At 33.0% G+C, this 15,993-nt stretch overlaps 1 pseudogene; it reads left to right on the top strand.

The window, feature by feature from the left end:
* The first annotated feature begins 4,941 nt into the window (after positions 1-4,941).
* Positions 4,942-12,672, top strand: LOC145599071 (21 kDa protein-like; annotated as a pseudogene).
* The last annotated feature ends 3,321 nt before the right edge of the window (positions 12,673-15,993 follow it).

Below are 15,993 nucleotides of genomic sequence, written 5' to 3'. Positions count from 1 at the left end.
TACACTTTACTTCTTTTTACATAACTTCCTTAATACCCGCGTAATCAACCCAAATGAGTCGTTCTTTTTGGGACGGAGGGAGTATTATATTTCATTAGTTTGATATTAGGTGACACGTTTTTGACTTTTAATATTGTACTTGTATACAAACCCTACTCTGACTACTTTTCAATTAAACACAATACTACACATGTAACATATTAGTATGTGAAAAGATATTAACCAGGTTAAATGTTTGCTATAAGTCATTGTTTAACTTCTTTTTTTTATTAAATATTTTCACATTTCACTTGTTATACACTGCCCTAATGTACTGCCTTCTGCCTAGAGCGAGGTTGTTGTAAATAGTCTAAATACCCTCTTTCTTATTTTACGGGCAAAAATCTAGCTGACCTCTAACAATAAATTCTCATGAGTATCATTTTACAATATTGTGCAAATTTAATATCACAGAGTAATAAATTATACTCAAGTAGTGCTATAGCAATATCTTAAATTAATTAAATACATATTTGATATCTGAAAATTATATTACCAACCTGTGATTATACATGAATAATACTATGTATGATTGGTCTGATTAAAAAACAATGCAATAAAAATGATCAACAACTTGGTAATTAATCATTAACTCAACCTTATAAACTATACATATTGACGTAATTAATCTTCCAAAATCAAATAAAAAAGAAGTTAAAATCCATGCAAAATATTTTCATTGTACTGTAAAGTTGGCCCAACAACCACAAATTATTTGATTTAAGTCCATTTAACCCATTCTTCCAATACAACAACCCAACAAACGAATCTTAAGATCATGTAGTATCTATTTACCACCCAAGCAAATATGCAATAATGTCAAAAAAAAAAAAAAAAAAAAAAAAAAAAAAAAAAAAAAAAAAAAAAACTATGTTACTTCAATCTTCATTGTATATTCCAAGTCCACCTACTTACAATCAGCAAACCTGCATTAAATTTGGCTGGCTAGTTGCATTTCAGAGCACAAATTAATAGAGAGATTATCTGTCATTTTAAATATATAGAGTTGAGTATTATAGTTAAGTTGAATATATACAAATGATTAATTAATCATTTACAAGTTTTAAATGTGATACTATGTTGGATTTTGTTCAACATAGTCCTTAATGTTATACGAAGTAATAAGATCTGAATTCTTTACATAGAAAAATATCAATCAATGTGTGAGCAATTGAGCAAGATAGTTGATGCATATTATGTTGAGAAATTTGTGCTAATGTTGTTGCTGGTTTTTTTTTTTCCTCTTTTTTTTGGGTAATCATGCTATGGTGTGCTAGCTAATGGTGTTTAGTATTGCATGTGAAAAGACCTATTATGTATATCCGATCCTATGGTTCAATTGAAATTTATAGTTGGTTAGCTAGAGTAACAAATGAACTTGATTTACAAAGTGAGTAGTTGTTAGAGACTTAAAGGACCAACTCAACCAAATGCTTAACCTGATGTTTAAAGCCTAGATATAGGCAATATAGCCCATATAGGTATTATATTTTCTCACGCCGCGCCTCATAAAAGAGTTGATTGAGCTTTAAATGTGGATGGAACATGGGTCTCCTCAAACCTAGCGCTAAATATTTTACTTGAAAGGAGAGATGTATCAAATTTAAACTTATAATAACCTTCTTATTATGCTATCTTTAGTGACATGTTAGATGACCAACTCAATCAAAATTTAAAGTAATAATAGTGAGACCCAAATAGTATCATTAGTTGTACTCGACTACGAGTATTATATTTATGGTCTGGGGATACCCTATTTGCCGAAATTATAGATTGATGTATGGTATATATACTGATTATTGATAGACATGTTAGTCTTTTATTGTAGCTTGATCACCACTTGAAAAGATTATGTATATTGTGTATCTTCCATATATTCTTTTCATTCCATAATAATATTTGGACATTTACAGCAATAAATAAACATAGTCAAGAAAAATAATGTCATTTGTAAAACCCCCATCTAAAAAAGCGAATGAAGTATCTAGATATTAATATAAGCTGAAATGTTTATTACGAGTCAAACTACAAATTGTTGTACCTACCCATTGGATATGCCCTAAAATATTTTAGGGAATGGCAGCTAAGCCAGCTAGCAGACGACTATCACTTCTTTATGTGAAGTGCAACGTGCAAATGGGTTATAAATAGGGAAACAAACGCCTCCCTTAAACAAACCACTCACTTGTTATAGAAAGCACAAAATAGAGTATCAAATACTTAGCAATTTAACTCAATAAGTCCTAGCTACTTCTAGTACTTAAGTTAGCAAACATGAAATCTTCACTTCCCCAAAATATTACTACTCCACTCATTTTCCTCTTACTCGTCTTTCTATCCTTTAACCTTTCTGTTGTAAGGTTTTGATGATGATGATGATGAACAAATGATGATTATCTAACTAATATGTGTATTGAGATGTGCATGAACAAGTCAGGAAGCATGAAGGTGGTTGAGTACAGATTAGATCATTATCAAAGAAGGTTCCCTACATACAATGTATAGATCGTGCTTGAGTTCCTTAGGGGAACACAAAGAGAAGAAGTCTAAACGTACAAACGTATTGTTAGACTTTACATGTAGTTCTTAAGAAGAATGAGAAGATGTTCTTTGCAAGGAATAAGCAGCAGAGGGGGAACAAGAAAAGAGAAGTTCCTTGACAGGGACAGAAGCATCGGAAGAAACATGAAGACAGAAAAATAGGAGTATATTTTTCTAGGAATCATGTAAGTATGTTGGACAAGATAAATTGTTTGGAACATGCCTATGGAACTAAATTGGAACTTTAATCTCGAAGGAACTGACACTCTGGAAGGAACTGGGTGTTGCTGACCAGCCAGTTCCTCACGGGTTAGTCTAAAATTCGTGTATAGGAGAAACACGAGTTTGCACAGCTCTAAAAGTCAGTTTTCAACGTTAATAGTCATTGCATTATCTTTGCCTACTTTTTAGGTAGTTAGTTTTGACAAAGTATTATTTATTTTAAATAGATTTTATTTTATAAAAGATAAGTTTTTAAAATAAAATCTGATTTTCTTGTTAGTCAAAAATATATTTTGTTCTCCTTATCTTCTCCTATATTTTAGGGATTTACTATAAGTTGCTTCCTATCTAATCTCTAATTGGTTTAATATTTCAAATTAAATGGGTTAGTTGTTTTAGGATAAAATAGTTTTTTATAAATTTTTAATGAATAAAATCCGAATCAGTTTTTAATTGATAAAAATCTGATTCGGTTAGGATTTAAGTGTTTTATATTTTCTATTTTTATTTATTAAGTTTTTGGAAAAATAAAAATTACTTTTCACGTTTAATTTGAAACAGCTTTTTACTGGAGAAAAATAAGGAGATCATGGAGAACATGTTTTTAACTCCAATCCATGTCTTCCATTACTTCTTATGTTCATGGAGTTAATGGAGATAATGTCTAGAATTTAGAAAGCACTACTATTATGGTTGAAGATCATGGGGTGAATGGGTTTGTCTTTGAAGCACTATAAAAAGAGAAGTTTTCATTCATTCCAAACGGTCTGACTTCAGTGAGTCATTCCAAAATAGCGTATGTCTCAAGTGGAAGAGCAGTAGAAAAGAATTATATTTTCTCTCCACGTTTTCGAGTCAGTTCCTTCAGGTTCCAAGTTCCTTACATATCTCAAAATGTCCAACATATTAGTTTTATACATTATATCTTTTATATGTATTTGAGAGTTGTTTAAGGGTTTGAGTGAACTCTTGTAATGGGGAATTTATAAGGGTTTGAGTGAACTCTTGTATTGGGGTGAGAACTTGAGTGAGTTTGTTGTATGTAGAGAAAGCTTTGAGTGAAGCTTGAGAGAGAGAAAAAGAGTAAGGCTTTGAGTGAAGTCTTGAGTGAGAAGAGAGGTCTTTGAGGGAAGATTTCGAGGTGCAACTATTAGAGGGAATAGTTGTTGGGATATGAGTTCGTTGAGGAACTCGGTAGAGGCTCTAGTTCCTCATAGGTTGTAACAGAGTCGTTGGCCTATTTTAGTGGAATTTTTTGAGTCAAAATCCCTTAGGGTCGAGGTTTTTCACTTCCTATTTGGCCTAGGAAGTTTTCCTCGTAAAATCTCTCTTGCACTATTTCTCTATTGCGTTAAGTTTCTTTTAATTCCGCGAAAAGTGACTAGCAAGCTCTATACTACAATTCACCCCCCTCTTGTAGTATTTCATCTAAATAACAATTGGTATCAGAGCCGGAGCTCTTGATAAAGCAGGCAACCCTGACGAGCAAGTTCTTGGCTAAGATGAGTACGTACAAGAAAATTCAAGGAAGGAACTCAACCCTACGTTGTTCCTAGAAGCACATGAAGATTAACTTTTAATAGAGAAGTGAAAGGTATTCAAAGACTCATACTTTTGAGGTATGTATTCTATCTTTGAGTTCTTCATTGTATGCATACATTGGTTTAAGCATGTTCCTTGTTGCATTTTGCTTAATGTCATGTTAGTTCTTTTGAATTCTTTTATCAACTTTGGATAAACACCTATTCTGATTTAATGTATGTTTAAAAGTCAGTATGTTAGATTTCCATTTTGAATCTTTATTCACAAAGAATTGATTGATTAGAAGTAGTTCAAGGAACACATCTTGTGGAACGATAAACTTGGATTCCTATCAAAAGGAACTTTATTTTTCTGACTTGGAAATACACGAAAATTTTGAGTAGTGTCAGAGAAATAGTATCTCTTCATGTATCTCGTGTATATTGAATATCTATTGTAGAGATACATGTTGTTCCTTGTTAGTAGGAGTAGTTTTATTAATTTTTGACTATTATTACTAACGGGAAGGAACCTAATTTATTTTGGGTTCCAAAGATCAAGAGGTAATCAGATTTTGCAGACTCGATATGAGAGAGAGCAACCACGATTTATGACATGATGGATGGTCGCTTGTATATTAGGGCACATATACAAGTTCCTCTTAATATATGTCTTTATAAGAGGTATGTGAAAGTAAAACTTTTTACACGTGCTAATGGGTAATATAGTTTTACATCTTCCTATAAGTCTTGGTGAATATTTGTTTACCTTTGCTTTATTTAATCTTTTACTTAATTATGCTAACCGACGTTCTTTATCATAAATGCATAATTGTAAAAGATTATAGTAGAGAAGTTGACTTACATCGTTCTCATGATGGAAACTAACTTCTCTTTAAGTTTTGTGCAGATTAATAATGATTATCTTGTAGGTATGTGAATAAATGCATAAAAAGAAAGTTTTTGGATCAAGGAACTTTGGACGTCGATCTGAAGGAACTTGGTGAATCTAAGAATGCAGGAAGGAACCAACAACAAGGAAGTAACACAACTTTACATTAAGTTGTCACGATATATAATATACAAGTTTCGGTTCGAGTTCCTGCTGATTTTGGTTCCCAAAAATAAATCATAAATTCCTTTTTCAATTCTCTACAAAGGATGTTGGCAACTATATGATGACTTCTAAGCAAAGTATTGGAAGTGCAAAAGTCTACTGCTAGACTTAAGTATGGGATGACATTCTTAAGGGAGTATACTTTGGAGCTTTATGATTTGAGCTTTTTATGTCATATCTCTATTCACTAACCTACTAACCTTGAATATTGCACAAGATCATATAATTGGGTTCTTGAATTTCAGGTCATATGCTTATGAGAAAGATATGAGGATCCATGATTGATATGGTGTTGAAACATTGAAGATCAAATCAACACATTCAGTTTCTCATATTAGAAGAGCCCAGGAGAATGTGGAATGGTCCAAAAGGACCAAAGGAACATATTCCAGTTTGAAATCAAGAGGAACATGTAAAAGAAGGTGATATCTAGTGAGGGGGAACAACTCGTGGTATCTCGACAACGGGTGCTCTTAACATGTGATAGAAGGCTTGACAAAAGTTTCTCACTAGTGGCTTATGATGGAGGAACTTCAATTAAACTTTTGGTATTAACTTAAAAGGTTGGTAAGTTAAGTTCCTACTCCATTGTGAACATTCTTTCGAGATCATGAAGCACATTATGATATTTTCAAAGTTTTGTAACTTTATTTGTTTTACCAATAATAGTTCATCATCTATAAAACTAGGAATGTCATATTGAAAGGGAATCAAATAAGGAACTCATACTATGTATGAAGGTCACAATTTGATTCCTTACAATAACCGACACTTCAAGGATTTATTGAAGATGAATTCTTCTGTATTTCAAACATATTTGACATGCTTGTTTTCCATACTTGATAAACGTCAAGGAACTTGGTTGTTAGCTTATCTTATATCAAGTTCCTTACCATAAGTTTGTGGAGTATGAAAAGTTAGTAATTCTGTCTAATTTATCTTCTTTCAAAACTAGATAATGATAAGGAACACAAACCTATTGGACCTCATTCAATTGGATTTGTGTAAACCCTTGAGTATTTAAAGTTGAGATTGAAAGAGATATGTCTTGGTTATATTTGGTAATTGTTATTTAATCACTTACCTTAGAATGTAACAAAGATTATATTTTTGTTATCTTTTCTATGAGGGATTAAGTGATTAAGCAGTAATCAAATGTTATATTAAAGATCTAACCATGGAACCAAGTTCCTTTGAAGTTTAATGATTTGTGCAGGAACAAAGTATTGATTACAAGCTCACGATGTTGAAATCACTACAAAGTTATCAATGCTGCTTGCTGCATCATATACAAGGAAATGATTAGACCTTTGAGAAACAAGACACCCTTCATTTGAAAAGGGAAGTTTGATAATAGAAGTGATAAGGTGGTGTTCTTATGGTGCACCTCCAAATGTGAAACATGTATAGGTTACAACAAGACATTAATGTGCATTGAGTGATCATAAATTTTATGAATCTAACATGTTTGTTCCCAGCATGCAGGATTAAGAGAATTTAGTGTAGAACTCATTAGTTCCTTAGAAACTAGTGGAATTTCTACAGAAGTATGTCACTCTAATAAAGCAGTTACAATCAGCTACATTGTCCTATAGTTCCTTAAGAGCTCCAACGTATCATAATGTGTTGGTTCCTTGAAGGAACTTTGAGCGTATCTTGACCAAGGAACATATGAAGCCTTCCAACAAGGTACAAAGGAACTAGCTAAGGTGCAGAACCTTAAACTTATTCAGGAACACCAAAAATCATTTAATAAGTGTTAATGAATACATTTGAGCATAGTTCTTACATCAAGGAACGTTGTCAAGTTCATGTTTTTGTAGCTAAATAATGAGTTGATTGCATATCATTTATTTTGCTGCTTACATGGGAATCAAGTTGTTTTTTAAAAAGATGTCTAATATGAATTTTCTAAAGATTCTAATTATGGATGTCTATGAAGAACAACCTTTAGGATTTGAAAATCCTAAATCTTTTTGCCACATTTAATTATGAACCTAACAAAGTTCTTTAAATGTTGAAGCATGCAGGTTCATACTCAATGGTATAGGAGATTATTCAAGTTCCTTATTGAAACTAATTTGAAAGTTAATTGTTTTACTTTCAAGAGGAACGTATTGATTTATTAGTTGTACATACTTATATGGTGTATATCTTTGGTGCAACTAACAAATCTTTCTGCAAGGGCTTTCTAAACTTGTAAAAGCATGATGGGGAACTCAGTTTCTCTTTGGATCTGCATCCAAAATAAGAGAAAGGCATGGTGGTGTAATCGACAAAAATACGACAAGGAACTTCCAAAGAAAGATGGCCAGTGACATCAAAGTCACTTAATGAGTTTCAAGACAAAAGTGATTGTTCGCATCGGATGAGAGGACATCAAGAGGATGGAACAAATCCTTAAGGAACTTGTATCATAGCCATCAAATTTCAGTCCATTGCAAATTGAATGTGATACATGGTGAAATTTAGCTTGAGGTACATCCTCTAATATTCACGATATTGCATAGTTGATGCTTAAATTGAGTATTGTTTTTACTATATGGAACTTGCAATATGTTGTTTGAATATGTGAAACCTCTTTCTTATGATTTTGCCTAATTAGTAAAGTATGGACTGTTTTAAGGAATAAGATTTGTTGAAGTATGGCATGAGCATATATATGTATTCTATTCCTTAATAATTGTCAAGTGTGGTTTCTTGTGCACATTATAAATGAAGTTAAGTACTACATTTAAGTGTATTGTGTCACACTTAATTAATGTGTTGTAAAAGACATACTCACTTGCCTAAAAGTGTCAAAGGTCTCGTTGAGAATTATAGATGTTGACAAAAACAAAAATCCTAAGTTGCCAAAGGAACAATGGAAGAAACTTTGATGGAACAAGACAGGTACATTCCCAAACTATTTTATCTTATATGGTCATATATTCTAGAGGGAACAAACCTATCTTTTTGCCAACTTTCAAATTATCCACACCATTCATCTTCGAAAACAACATTATTCTACAACATTATGTTGTGTGTCCGTGTTGTATACTGTTATGGTTTGTATTTCTCATTTTCATATCTTACATATACATAACTTCGAAGATCCTTATTCTCATTATATTTTCCTCATTCATATCCTTCCACTTTATTTTCACACAACTCATGTGCTCTAAGTTAAAATTCATTCATTTTTATGGTTCAAGGATACATGAAGAGTTGGATGAATACAAGTTGAGGGGGAAGTTGATGTGGAAGGGGTGAAGTGCTTGTGATCTATCATTTGATGTTTTGGAGGAAGGATCAGCTTGAGGAATTTCTACAATAAATTCCAAGATGAAAAAGAATGACAAGGAACTCAGGGGGAATAAGGTAGGAATTGAACTAATTAAAGTGGTTCATTTATTTGGTGTTGGAACACAAGAGTATATGAGTAAGTTCTATCTTGATTACTGTACGTAAATGAAAGAAAGATTTGAAAGTCACCCTTAAAAAAAAAAAAAAAAGGGGGGGGGGTGATTATTGAATCTTTATAATTTCTTAGATGAAGAAGAATTTTATTCATGAAGCTTGAGAAAGCTAAGGAACAGAAGGAGATATGAAAACTTGATTATATGAATCTAAATTCAAGTTTCCTTATAAGCATGTTCCTTAAAGAAGGTTGGTGGTTGAAGTAAAGGGACCTTGGTTAATACATACCAAGGTAATGTGTGTTGTGTTTCGTTGAACATTCAAGAGTGTAAAATGAAGGTAATTAAACTCTTATGATTGTTAAGAACCTTATCTCAAACATTCTAAACTAAGAGCGCAACATCTGTCTCAAGTTCCTTCTACTCGAAATATTTCCATTATCTTCTTTCATATCTTTTGATTTAAATATTCATTATCCTTTTCTCTAACAAACTTTCAAAATCGATCTTTGCTTGATTTTGTATCTTATCTGTCAAGTTCCTTCATTGGTTTTGAAGTTGGGTCTTTGGATTGTGAATTGGAAATTTGTGTAGCAGCATCCTGGTTTGAAAATTGAGTATCTTAAGCTTTTAGGAATACCAAGTGTTTAACCATTTTTATGATGGTATGTGTGACATTTGCCCTTATGTATGTATGCATAAATGATTGAATTGAATTAATAAATGTGTGCAAGAATGCCCTTTTGATAATGACAAAAGGGGGAAGAATATGTGTGTGTGATGCTTATTATGTGATGTGCTTATAGAAATGCTTATTGAATACCTTCCATAATGTACTTCAAACATGTTATTATCCTTTTATGAGTAGTTCCTTATCGTACATGCATGAATTGTTCAATAGCTCCTAATTTGCACAATAGCTCCTAATTTGCATGATTAAGGGAGAATATGTGTACATCTTCTATTGTTTAATTTGTGATAAGCATCATTTGTTTGTCATCATCAAAAAGGGGGAAATTGTTGTAAGGTTTTGATGATGATGATGAACAAATGATGATTATCTAACTAATATGTGTATTGAGATGTGCATGAACAAGTCAGGAAGCATGAAGGTGGTTGAGTACAGATTAGATCATTATCAAAGAAGGTTCCCTACATACAATGTATAGATCGTGCTTGAGTTCCTTAGGGGAACACAAAGAGAAGAAGTCTAAACGTACAAACGTATTGTTAGACTTTACATGTAGTTCTTAAGAAGAATGAGAAGATGTTCTTTGCAAGGAATAAGCAGCAGAGGGGGAACAAGAAAAGAGAAGTTCCTTGACAGGGACAGAAGCATCGGAAGAAACATGAAGACAGAAAAATAGGAGTATATTTTTCTAGGAATCATGTAAGTATGTTGGACAAGATAAATTATTTGGAACATGCCTATGGAACTAAATTGGAACTTTAATCTCGAAGGAACTGACACTCTGGAAGGAACTGGGTGTTGCTGACCAGCCAGTTCCTCACGGGTTAGTCTAAAATTCGTGTATAGGAGAAACACGAGTTTGCACAGCTCTAAAAGTCAGTTTTCAACGTTAATAGTCATTGCATTATCTTTGCCTACTTTTTAGGTAGTTAGTTTTGACTAAGTATTATTTATTTTAAATAGATTTTATTTTATAAAAGATAAGTTTTTAAAATAAAATCTGATTTTCTTGTTAGTCAAAAATATATTTTGTTCTCCTTATATTCTCCTATATTTTAGGGATTTACTATAAGTTGCTTCCTATCTAATCTCTAATTGGTTTAATATTTCAAATTAAATGGGTTAGTTGTTTTAGGATAAAATAGTTTTTTATAAATTTTTAATGAATAAAATCCGAATCAGTTTTTAATTGATAAAAATCTGATTCGGTTAGGATTTAAGTGTTTTATATTTTCTATTTTTATTTATTAAGTTTTTGGAAAAATAAAAATTACTTTTCACGTTTAATTTGAAACAGCTTTTTATTGGAGAAAAATAAGGAGATCATGGAGAACATGTTTTTAACTCCAATCCATGTCTTCCATTACTTCTTATGTTCATGGAGTTAATGGAGATAATGCCTAGAATTTAGGAAGCACTACTATTATGGTTGAAGATCATGGGGTGAATGGGTTTGTCTTTGAAGCAGTATAAAAAGAGAAGTTTTCATTCATTCCAAACGGTCTGACTTCAGTGAGTCATTCCAAAATAGCGTATGTCTCAAGTGGAAGAGCAGTAGAAAAGAATTATATTTTCTCTCCACGTTTTCGAGTCAGTTCCTTCAGGTTCCAAGTTCCTTACATATCTCAAAATGTCCAACATATTAGTTTTATACATTATATCTTTTATATGTATTTGAGAGTTGTTTAAGGGTTTGAGTGAACTCTTGTAATGGGGAATTTATAAGGGTTTGAGTGAACTCTTGTATTGGGGTGAGAACTTGAGTGAGTTTGTTGTATGTAGAGAAAGCTTTGAGTGAAGCTTGAGAGAGAGAAAAAGAGTAAGGCTTTGAGTGAAGTCTTGAGTGAGAAGAGAGGTCTTTGAGGGAAGATTTCGAGGTGCAACTATTAGAGGGAATAGTTGTTGGGATATGAGTTCGTTGAGGAACTCGGTAGAGGCTCTAGTTCCTCATAGGTTGTAACAGAGTCGTTGGCCTATTTTAGTGGAATGTTTTGAGTCAAAATCCCTTGGGGTCGAGGTTTTTCACTTCCTATTTGGCCTAGGAAGTTTTCCTCGTAAAATCTCTCTTGCACTATTTCTCTATTGCGTTAAGTTTCTTTTAATTCCGCGAAAAGTGACTAGCAAGCTCTATACCACAATTCACCCCCCCTCTTGTAGTATTTCATCTAAATAACACTTTCTTCAGCCTCCACAAATTCGAGCACGAGCACGAGCAGTACAAACTTCATCAAAAAATGTTGCTCCACCACCACATACCCTATGCTTTGCTACGCCACTCTTTTACCACACGCATCACAAATCCAAAACAACCCGAAACGACTCGCTACCAATTTGCAAGGCCCTCGTTATAGCCCTCATAGAGGCCAAGTCCGCAGCACAGACCACAGCCCGGCTTTCTAAGACCGGTGCACTTAAGCCCATGGAGAAGGCAGCCTTATCAGACTGCACCATGGCGGTTGGGACCTCCGCCGCCCAACTTGAACGGTCAATCGAGAAGATGGGCGGGGCTCCCGCTTGGACGGAGACGGAGATGGAGGCGAGCGACGTCGAAACGTGGACTAGCACTGCCTTCAGGGCCGTCCTAAACATTTTGGGGGCCCTGTGCTAATTATAGTATAATAAAACATACTTTGTCCATAATGTTAAATAAGACAAAGTAAATGAAACAAATGCTACGAACTAAGACAACAAAAAAGGGAAAAAAGGGTCGACACCTGCGAAATGAGAAGATGCAAAAATGCAAAATATGGAGGGGGGAAAACGCTTTACTAGGATTCGAACTCCTAACCAAGTGGAAGTTATAACAATAGACTTACCATCTTTACTATGTATTCTTATTGTAATCCTAAGCACTACTATTATATATAACACTTTTAACTGATTGGGGGCCCTTAGAATAATTGGGCCCTGTGCTGTGGGTCTGTTTGCACAGCCCACTAACCGGCCCTGACTGCCTTAACATATGCTGGAACATGTAGGGATGCCTTTGATGGAAGTGGTATGAATGGAAATGTGAAGTTAATAGTACAACGTAAAGTTGTTAAGCTAAGTCAGTTGACTAGTAATGCTTTGGCGCTTATTAAGCGTTACTATGTTGCTGCTGCTAAAATTGGTCATCACCATGAAAATCATCCTTAAATTTGTTAGTTTTTGTTGCATTTTTTTAAAATTTTGATCATCAATTAGCTTGTTGATGTATAACAGTATAAGCCTAAAGGCAAGAAAGTCATCCTTAAATGTATAAATGTTACTTTTTATTTTGTAAGACAAGTAAACATTTCTTTGATTAAAATCATTATTCTGTCCTTTATATCACTTACTCCGTAGTTGTATGAATAATTTTGATATGATTAGAGATCAGATATGAAAATTGATATATCAATATTTCAGATTGTGGGACGATGTACTGTAGCATCTACCGTTATCCTAATATATTAGTGATTGGAAATTGGTAATTTGGAAGTCCAATAAAATCTTATTTTAATAAAACAATAGTCAAATAATGCACTTCACCCACTATGTGTTCATGACAGTAACGACACTAGTAAAATAGAAGAGTAACAATAACGTTATTAAAAGATGGCAGATACTAAGTATATGTATTACGTACTACCTTAATGAAATAATGTGAGTATTTAATTTAATTAATCCACCCATAAACTCGAAAACTCATCAAATAATACTTGGTTTAGTGGTAAGAATTGTTACCTCATAAGTCATAACCATGGGGTTGTGGAATTAGTCCCCCACTATAGTCAATTTAGGGATGTATGGGGATTCCCTTACCCTTTCCCCAACCCAACTCCCACTCACAACTTACAAGGAGGCTTGCGCACTAATTAAGCTAGATTGACATGTGAGAGGTTTCAATTCGGTAAAAGTAGAACGCCTTCATTCTCTCATATAATTTATTTTCTGGTTTTGGATGTTAGGAAACCATCTCTTATGATATAAGAATAAGACACACAAATTTGAGTAATTAGAGTTTTGTTTATTACAAAAATTACAATAAAATCTTATCTTAGCTTGTACTAGACGGGTTGGCAATATAATCAGGAATCTACCAACTAGACAATTAGTAGTATTGAGCGATAATCAAGATCCCTTGAAAACTGTTATTGTTGAACAAGAGCCAGACATGAACTGACTAGTGTATTTATGAATTATGTACCAGCATGGCAAATACGTACACTTAATGTTAATTTTATATAAATTTGATAAAACATTTAATAAGTTAATATTAAGTTAGTGTCTAATATGCAATGGAGTAATGGAGGTCATGGCCGATAACCCATTGTTTAGAATTGTATTCGGGCATTGGCAACTTAACAAGTTAGTCATTTGGGGTTCGTATCATGATGAGACTTTGATCAAGGGCCGAGGGGCTAGGGAAGTAAAATCGAGATCGTCTACAATACGTACTATATGGTCTATTTTCACCTGATTACTTTGCATTACATGTTCTTAGTTCCAACAAGTATAATGGCATTGGCATTGGAGGAGAGCAGTGCAAATCTGCATAAATTTTTTTATTCAAGAATCATGATCTTTGGTCTTGGGCTTAAATTTCAAGAGACGCCCAAATAAGCCCACAACATATGGGTGGGCTTAAGGAAAAAAAGAAAGGATAGTAACTAAAAACAAATGTATATTGGCCCCAGCAGATTTCAAAACACAACTCAAGTGATAATGGATTTGTTTTCTATGTGGGCTCCAACTGGTTTTTGTAATGAACAAACGTTTACAGGGATAATAACAGCCTAAATTTTAGTTGAATTCTCTTCTGGAATTACACTTTACAATTACTCTTATTTTTCAATTTGTTAAATTTTTAAAATTTTCCTTCACAAATTTCAAGGTAAATTTTTTTGGTTATTAGATCTAGTTACAGTAGTTAGGGCTTGTTCACATTTACTGAATTGAGCTGAACTGAACTGAACTGATTGGAGTTGGACTGAAATGAACTGAACTGAACTGAGCTGAAATGATAATTTTATGAGAGAGGAAAATTCGGGATTGAACTGAACTGAGCTGAAATGAATATTTTATGATGCAAATGTTGATCCTTTAATCCTCATTCTTATTTCATTGCTTATAACATATACATAATTCATCTATGTCCTTGCTTCCACAGTCCCACCAAGTGATCGAACACTAAATACAACACTACCTCACTATAGCCATCATCCAATTTAATTTCTACCCTCATACAATACTCATTTTACACACTTGACCACACACTTTATCTAATTTAAATCTACCTCGTATGCTAAAATAACTTGAGGGCGCTTAATGGTAGATAGAGCACCAAAAAATAAAAACAATCTTCTTACCGTAAAATATGTTATCTGACCCAAGTAGGAGTTGTTTAAACTAAACTTCAAGGATATTCTAACTTTTTTTTTTGAGAAAAGGATATTCTAACTCGATCCTTTCTTTCAAGGGGTTTGACTAATCAATTTTAATTAGAAAGATACTTTATAATGAAGTCGAAAACATTTGCTTAATTTATATTATCTACCTATCTTAAAAAATTGAATCACAACTTGTGAGATTGTAGAATATTTATAGATTAAGGAGTACCAGTCTAAATTATACCCCTACGCTATTTTGTCCTTTTGAATAAGCTAAGGCAAAGTTGTGCCCCGCAGATCCAAGTAGCCCCCTAAAAATCGCAATTACAAAGTTGCTGAAATCGATCTATTGTACCTTTGTACGTACTTTGTGACTCATTTGTAAAATATGTAAATAAAGTTCGTTGCTGAATAACAATAATAATAATAAACCACACCAAGACAAAAGACAATTATATATTGCATGTGAAACTCATCTACTCTTATTACAACTCCAACTAAAGACTGAATATATGAATTGAATATTTGTAACTTAAGAAAACAAAGGGAATCAGAGTATATGAGACAATAAGATCAGAAGATAGAACCACCGTTTCTCTTTACTAGAATCTATCTTTTAAGTTGCATTTATCGTTATCATACCAAAGTATAAATTTAAAGTAGGCCTATAATATAAAAAACAAACCATGAAATACTCCATGCAGCCTATATACATATACAATTAACTGCTTGTACTATTAGTCTTGCTTTACAAAATACGTAATATACCATCGTATCAACATTGTAGTTGCAAACTTGCAAATTACATAGTCTTGATTTATTTTTACATGTGAATTAAAGAGATTTAGATACACTTCATAAAGGCCTTCATAAATTCATCAATAAATCATTGTCCTTGTAAAAATATATTACTCCTTATGTATTATATTGTACATCTCAAACACAATTATTTATTGTAGATTCATACATAGTTCCACAACTATTTTTCTTTGGTCAGGTCAATTTAAAATTGAGTTATTTGGCAACTTCCTATAATGTAGGGCTTGTTCAGATTGACTAAACATAGCTGAACTAAACTAAACTTATTGGAGTTGAACTGAACTGAACTAAA

This window comes from Chenopodium album, chromosome 20, assembly GCF_948465745.1.
Source record: "Chenopodium album chromosome 20, dcCheAlbu1.1, whole genome shotgun sequence".
Lineage (NCBI taxonomy): Eukaryota > Viridiplantae > Streptophyta > Magnoliopsida > Caryophyllales > Amaranthaceae > Chenopodium > Chenopodium album.
The sequence above is the reverse complement of the archived record's forward strand: the minus strand, read 5'-3'. Positions and strand labels throughout refer to the sequence as shown.